The sequence below is a fragment of the Octopus bimaculoides genome, chromosome 2 (genome assembly GCF_046866305.1).
Source record: "Octopus bimaculoides isolate indiv1 chromosome 2, ASM4686630v1, whole genome shotgun sequence".
Taxonomy (NCBI): Eukaryota; Metazoa; Mollusca; class Cephalopoda; order Octopoda; family Octopodidae; genus Octopus; species Octopus bimaculoides.
The window spans coordinates 43,858,786-43,866,484 of NC_142929.1; the positions used below are offsets into that span (position 1 = coordinate 43,858,786).

General features: G+C 37.8%; 1 long non-coding RNA gene across 2 annotated transcripts in view; it reads right to left on the bottom strand.

Moving 5' to 3' along the window:
• Window positions 1-2,966, bottom strand: part of LOC106880769 (uncharacterized) — a 27,455-nt gene extending 24,489 nt beyond the window's left edge. Inside the window, exon 1 of one of the 2 annotated variants that reach the window (XR_016238808.1) lies at window positions 2,723-2,966. This is a non-coding gene — a long non-coding RNA (uncharacterized LOC106880769). Of the gene's footprint in view, window positions 1-2,699 lie in introns of both variants that reach the window. The other variant, XR_016238807.1, reaches the window with a different exon arrangement.
• Window positions 2,967-7,699: the final 4,733 nt, after the last annotated feature.

Genomic DNA, 7,699 nt, shown 5'->3' on the forward strand with positions numbered 1-7,699 from the left:
GTTAAGTTACAAAGAACTAATGTTCTTTGTAACCATAACGGTGAACACACGTAGGAACAAATAATATTAACTTGTGTTAATCTAAATTAATTAACCACTATACTGGATGTAGCAAAGGCTATAATCTACGTGGAGCTGTAAGCATAACAATGACAGTCGTGCTGCAATTTTTACACACAAAATACACATACATACACACACACACACACACACACACTCACACACACACACACACACACACACACACACACACACACACACACACACACACACACACATAACGATCTGCATGCATATCGCTGATAACAAGTTCACCCACATGTGAACGTGGAATGACTTAGATTTACTCCAAATCATTGTGTGTTAAAAACGCCAGATTCTCGAAACCAAGTAAATGAAATATCAGACACCCGTGTTTCAGCAAAATTTCGCTTCTTTAGTGGCAAATACCAATTCCATTATATGCAGTTAGCAAAGGAATTCCTGTTCCTAGCTAACAAAACATTTGATGCTTGTGTGCAGAAGCTTGCCTGTCTCGACTCAACTCGGTATTTGCACTTGAAACAATAGAGATCAAAAATGCGATATGTCCATCATTTATAACATATTCATGTGCGCATAAACGTGGTACAGCGTACGCTGCCATTGAAGAGGGATAATTATGCCGAAATATCGTGTGTGACATTTTTCTAATGTCATCCAAAGCGCACTGCAGTTTTAACACACAAAGTATCCAAAGAGAATTTGTATACGAACACATTCTAAATGTTGTAAAGAGTGTTAGTTCGTTCTTTATTCTTTCTTTTGCGATCGCAAATTTGTAACAAGATTTTCCTCTACCAAACAATAACATTGTAGTTATTGTTGCTGCTGTTTTTGTTGCTGTTGCTGTTGTTGTTGTTGTTGCTCTTGTTGTTGTTATAATAATTAGGAGGATTAGCCCAATCGTTAGAGCATTCGGATAAAATGCGTTGCACTATTTGTTTCGATCTTTACGCTCTGAATCCACTTTCTACCGAGGTCAACTTTGTCTTTCTTCGCTCTCTCGGTTCGATAAAATGATTTACCGGTCAAGTACTGGAGTCGGTGGTATCGATTAAAGCCTTGTCTTGAAACTTTTTTACCTTGTACTCAAGTCAGAAACCAGCACAGGCGGTGAGCTGGCAGACTCTTTAGTACGTCAAGCAAAATGCTAAGCGGCTTTTCGCCCGTCTTTACGTTCTGAGTTCAAATTCCGACGGGGTCGATTTTGTCTTTCATCTTTTTCGGGGTCGATAAAATAAATACCAGTTACGCATTGAAGTCGATGTAATCGACTACTCCCTCCCCCAAAAACTCAGGCCTTGTGCCTATAATAGAAAAGGTTATTATTATCATTATTATTATTATTATTTTTATTATTATTATTACCTCCGCCTTCGCTAAGGCGGAGGTATTGTTTTCCAGCCGTATTTGTTTGTTTGTTTGTTTGACCGAGGGCAAGATATCTCAGGAAGCGCTGGACAGATTCGGATGAAACTTTCGGGGATGTTTGGCCTCATGACTGGCACGAACTGATTAGATTTTGGAATCGATCCGATACCGGACAAGGATTCTGGATTACTTTTCCGGTTTTTTTTTAACTTAATTTTTGACAGCGGTTGAGTTCATTTTTAGTATTCTCGTTTCTAAGAGCAGTCGAGTTTATTTCAGATATTCTCATTTTAAAAATCATCTTTGGCTAATCGTTGAGAGGACATTGGTGTTGCCTTGGCGGAGGTCTGCGCTCTCTGAGTGCTTGTTGTTGTTGTTGTTATTATTATTATTATTATTATTATTATTATTATCGGACAAAATGCTTAGAGGCATTTCATCGTCTTTACATTCTGAATTCAAATTTTGCCAAGGTTGACTTTGCCTTTTATACCTTTCGGGGTCGATAAAATAAGTACCAGTTGAGCATTGTGGTCGATGCAATCGACTTAACCTCTCCCCACAACTTGCTAGCCCTGTGCTAAAATTTGAAACTATTATTATTATTATTATTATTATTATTATTATTATTATTATTATTATTATTATTATTTCTGCTGCATATGTATACCTTTATGTGTCTTTCCTCCTCTTATTTTGTAGAGCCTTGATTTAGATGCACAACGCTTTCTTTGGTACCCTTAGCACATACTAGTCCAGGTTTAGATCTGCATGCATTTAAACCTCATGTGAAAAAAATTGCACTTTTCCAGAGAATAATCAGTATAATCAACACGAAACTTAAGAAGCCTTCCAGTATCCTGGAGGCGATGTGCGTATGTCTGTGTTTGAATATGAAAGTGATTGTATGTGTGAATCCATACCGTTGCACATGTTTCAAGTTGAGTAATCGTAAATAGAGATAGATGCAGAGATAACCCGAGAGAGAAGCGGGGAAGAAGAGTAAAAAAAGCAAAAGGCAAAGGTACATAGAGAGGGGAAGAGAGAGAGAGAGAGAGAGAGAGAGAGAGAGAGAGAGAGAGAGAGAGAGAGAGAGAGAGAGAGAGATGCAGGGTGGTAGACAGATATGTTATTTGCATTGAAGCCGATAAGGAACTTAACGTTTTTCTAACAGTTGGAAATAGCGATAAAAATATAAAGAAGACTTAATGTAAATTAAATAAGATCATGTAAAACAAAAATTTAGCAAATGTTCAAAAAATGTTAGAGACAGGAATTGAATTTACCTATTGCAATGATTCAAAATTACCTTAGATCAGATGTCATAGCTGAAGTGAAAGTAACTGAGAGAAATTGAAGATAGAGACGTGTTGGTCTCACCAAACGCCGTTCCTTTAACAGCATAGCGAGTGTAATTTTGGTTATCAAATTTAAGTGGCTTTACTCTTTTTTTTCTCTTTTTATCATTTTGGCTTTTGTCTATTTTCTTTTTGCACTTATTCAAAACTTCAAACTTGCTTCTTTGCTGCCATTAACGCTAATATTGCGTCCAATGCCTGTGCTTGCGCTTGTGTGTGTAGCGCGTGTGTGTGAGTTTTTAATCTTCTTTGTTAACGTGCTGTTAGATGGAAACTGAAAGGAGCTATCGTATGTGTGTGTGTGTGTGTGTGTGTGTGTGTGTGTGTGTGTGTGTGTGTGTGTGTGTGTGCGTGTGTGTGTGTGTGTGTGTGTATACTTTTCTATCTAGGCACAAGAGCTGAAATTTTGGGGGAGGGAGCCAGTCGATTAATTCGACCCAGTTCGCAACTGGTTCTTAAATTTATCGACCCCGAAAGGATGAAAGGCAAAGTCGACCTCGGCGGAATTTGAACTCAGTACGTAAAGACAGACGAAATACCGCTAAGCATTTCATCCGGCATGCTATATATATATATATATATATATATATATATATATATATATATATATAGAGAGAGAGAGAGAGAGAGAGAGAGAGAGAGAGAGAGAGAGAGAAAGACAGACAGACAGACAGACAGACAGACAGACAGACAGACAGACAGAGACAGAGAGAAAGACGGAGAGAGAGAGAGAGAGAGAGACAGAGAGAAATTTTCGAGAAAGCTGTCCCTTAACAAGGCTCTAACCAATAGTCGCTTCAAAGATAAATTAATATATAATTCCTCTAATAATAATCAAAATATTAATAATAGATCTAGTGGCATCAAAGATAAAGTAATACATAACCACTCTCGTATTAATCAGGATAATAATAAGAAACCTAAAAATATGCCAAGGAAAATTATTTGGTTCTCTCTTCCCTTTTTCCTTAAAGTAAAAACTAACATTGGTAAAAGATTCCTGTCTCTCCTGGACAAACACTTTCCAGCCACTCACAGATACAAAAAAATATTTAATAGGCGTTCTGTGAAATTATCATATGGCTGCTGACCCAATATGAAGAGCATCATTACACGTGGTCAATACCAAGTACCTAAATCCCATTGCAACTGTCGCGACCCAGGATCTTGTCTACTTGACCAACGATGTATGACTAAATCTATCATATATGAAGCAGAGGTTACTGCAACCCTAAATAAAAATAACAATACAACTGATGAGACCTGTATTGGATTATGTGAAGGTGAATTTTAAAAAACCGCTATGCCAATCACATAGCCTCCTTCTGACATAGGGACAAAAGTAAAGCTACTATGTTGGCTAGCTATGTATGGACTTTGAAAGATAACGAAACACCGCATGTGATTAAATAGAAAATAATTCAGAAATCCATACCTTATGTAAATGGGTCGAATAAATGTAGACTTTGTTTGGCTGAAAGAGTGCAGATCCTGTTCAGGTCTAAGATCCCTAACTTTCTATTGAACTCTGGGTCAGACATTTTCAGTGGTTGCATGAATGTGTATAAATATATTTTGAAGAATTGGAAAATTGTGCCTATTCCTGACTGACTTGATATCTTTCCAACTTTATCAATTAAGTTCTAAGAAGGATAGCACTTTTACCTTTTTACTTTTTACATTTTAGTTTTTATGTTTTAGCTTTCCATTTTCTGTCGTTTACTTTCTGCGTTTTCTATATGCTACTTTCTCGGGGTTTTTTTTTTTTTTCGTGTTTCTTCTATCATTCAATTTTTTTTTTTAGTTCGTTATGATATGCGGTTTGCGCCTGAAGAATAAAGTTTCTCAACATATGAAACTATTAGTAGCGCTTTAACACATGTATTCTAACCTTTAAATAAATAATTTTTTTTTTCTACTCCAGGCACAGGGTCCGAAATTTTGGGTGGGGCCAGACGATCAGATCGACCCCAATACGCAACTGGTACTTAATTTATCGACCCCAAAAGGCAAATTTTATCTCTGCGGAATTTGAACTCAATACCGTTAAGCATTTCGCCCGGCGTGCTGACGTTTCTGTCAGCTCGCCTTATATATATATATATATATATATATATATATATATATATATATATACTGATTTATTTATTTATACATACTCACACCTATATCACGGCAAAAAGAAGGCAACAGCGTCGAACCCTCTTTCACCAAAATCCAATCTCATAAGTCTGGTCATTGGAAAGGTGATTACACTACCGGTGCTCCAGCATGGCCACACCCTTTGGGCTGAAACGCATAAAAGAATAAAAGAAAATATATCTATATTCATAGATTCATAGATATTATAAATAATATTTAATAACATCCTACGGATGTGAAAATATCCTCACAAATGAACATGCGGTATGCAGAAACGTATGTCACTATACACTAATAAAGTCTAAAAATTTCCATTCACAAGTCATTTTCGCTATTACTATATATATATATATATATATATATATATATATATATATATATATATATATATATATATATATCCGGGCTAGAATAAGGAGTTCTCTACCCGCTTGCAATATATAGTACGAAGTGCATTGAATAACTAGTTAGAAGAGGCGTCCACCTGGGGTTAAAATAGCAGTATCATCTGTTCTTACAGAACACCCACGTTTAGGTGGTGATAGGTGGCGATAAACATTACTTCTCAGTATAAATACTGTTTTCTAAACAAGCTAGTTTGCTTGTTGCAATATCAGTGACTGTGTGTTAGGAATCAAATCTTCTTCACTTTGGCAAATGGACTTGAATTGCTAGAATCTCTCACCATATAGCTTGAAGCGAAGTCGAAATGTAAATCCCGTGAAGCATCAAGAATCAAGAATCATCAAGAACATCACACACACACACACACACACACACACACACACACACACACACACGCCTTGGGCCCGCGACTCCTCACCGAGTTGTAAGGCGTTGTCGTGACATACAGCGTGACTTACGCCTGTTTAAGTTTAGCGGAGCCCATTTCTTCAGAGATGATCACGACTAGTGTCTGAGAGAGATAGAGTGAGAGAGAAAGTTAAAGCCCATCAAGGGAGTGGTACTTTATCTACCCCAAAGGCATGAAAGGCAATGTTTACCTCAGCGGTATTTGAACATAGTGCGCGTAAGACCAGGACGGGCCCCACTAAGCCTTCCATCCGACGCTCTGGTGACATATAACTTACGATAAAAATAGTGAATATACATCAATCCCCGAATACATCGACTTATCCCGGAATTTTTGCATGTAAATGTTATGTTTTGTTTTAAATTATTTTTTTATAATTCTCTAGAGTTTCAGCCATTTAACGAAAGTGATATGCGTGCGTGTGCGTAAGAGAAAGAAAGGGGGACAGAACGGAAGACGGAAAGGGGAAATGTGAGAGAGACACACAGACAGACAGGCAGAAAGACAGACAGAATGAGAAGGAAGAGAAAGAAACGACTGGCAGTTTTGATAGGAATTAATAAATCGGTGTCAAGCTGGTTAATGGCACAAACGAAAAGGCAAAAGACGTTGTCAGGAAGAACGTGAAGAGTATTGTGTAATGGTATACCAGCTCGGTTATCCCGTAGCAGCAGGCGAGCTACTAATGTGAAAGGTGCGGCACACATTTTGACTTACTCATTGAGAGAGCTTCACACGGAAAAGACAAATCGGCCAGATCATTACCTACCGCATAGACAACTTATAGATTATTATCTACAATCCGACCTTTTGACATTATGCATTAATATTCGAACTGCCGTCGCCTGACCACATTGAGAGAGTCGTTGTTGTATTAATGATGGTCGTATATAATCTACGTCTACATGTGTTTCTTTTAAGGGTCTTATGTTTCTGCTTGTGTTTGTATTTTATTTCAGAATGATTTTCTCTCTACGCAAGTCTATACATATCTTTTATCTTTAATCTTTTTCACTTGTTTCAGTCATTAGACTGCGGCCATGCTGGGGCACCACCTTGAAAAATTTTTAGTCAAATGAATCGATCTCAGTATTTTCTTTTTTTAAAGCTTGGTACTTATTCTGTCGGACTCCTTTATCGAACCGTTAAGTTACGGAGACGTAAACACACCAACACCGGTTGTCAAAGGGTACTGGGAGACAGACACTGATACACACACACACACACACACACACACACACACACACATACACACACACATACATTGGCTTCTTTCAGTTTCCGTCTACCAAATCCACTCACCAAGCTTTGGTCAGTCCGAGGCTTCAGGAGAAGATACTTTCCCGAGGTGCCACATAGTTGGACTGAATCTGAAACCAAGTAATTTGGAAGCAAGCTTCTTACCACACAGCCACACCTGTTGATTTTTTTTTTCATGGCTTAGACAGAAAAGAAAGGGACAGTGCTCTTTAATTTTTGCTTGTCCTCCGACACTCATGGGGAAAAAAATAAACAAACAACTGCGTGTCATTGGTTGTATTATCTTCTATCACAACCAGCATTCAGCATTTAAAATTCTGAGTGCTTGGAATTGAATGGACTACACTATTGTCACCTAATGATGTTGAACTAAAAGGGACAACTGGATTTAGCCTACCGAACAAAAAAATGTGTGTTTCTGGGTGGGGAGGGTTCATGCGTGCGCATGCACGTGAAGAAATTGTAAAGAGACTGACTGATTCAAGACAAAATATTCATTTTTGAAGTAATGGTCTTCAATCTTCCTCATATGCCATTATTCTTTTCTACTCTAGGCACAAGGCCCGAAATTTTGTGGGAGTGTTCCAGTCGATTAGATTGACCCCAGTATGCAACTGGTACTTAATTTATCGACCCCCGAAAGGCAAAGTCGACCTCAGCGGAATTTGAACTCAGAACGTAAAGACAGACGAAATACCGCTAAGCATTTCGC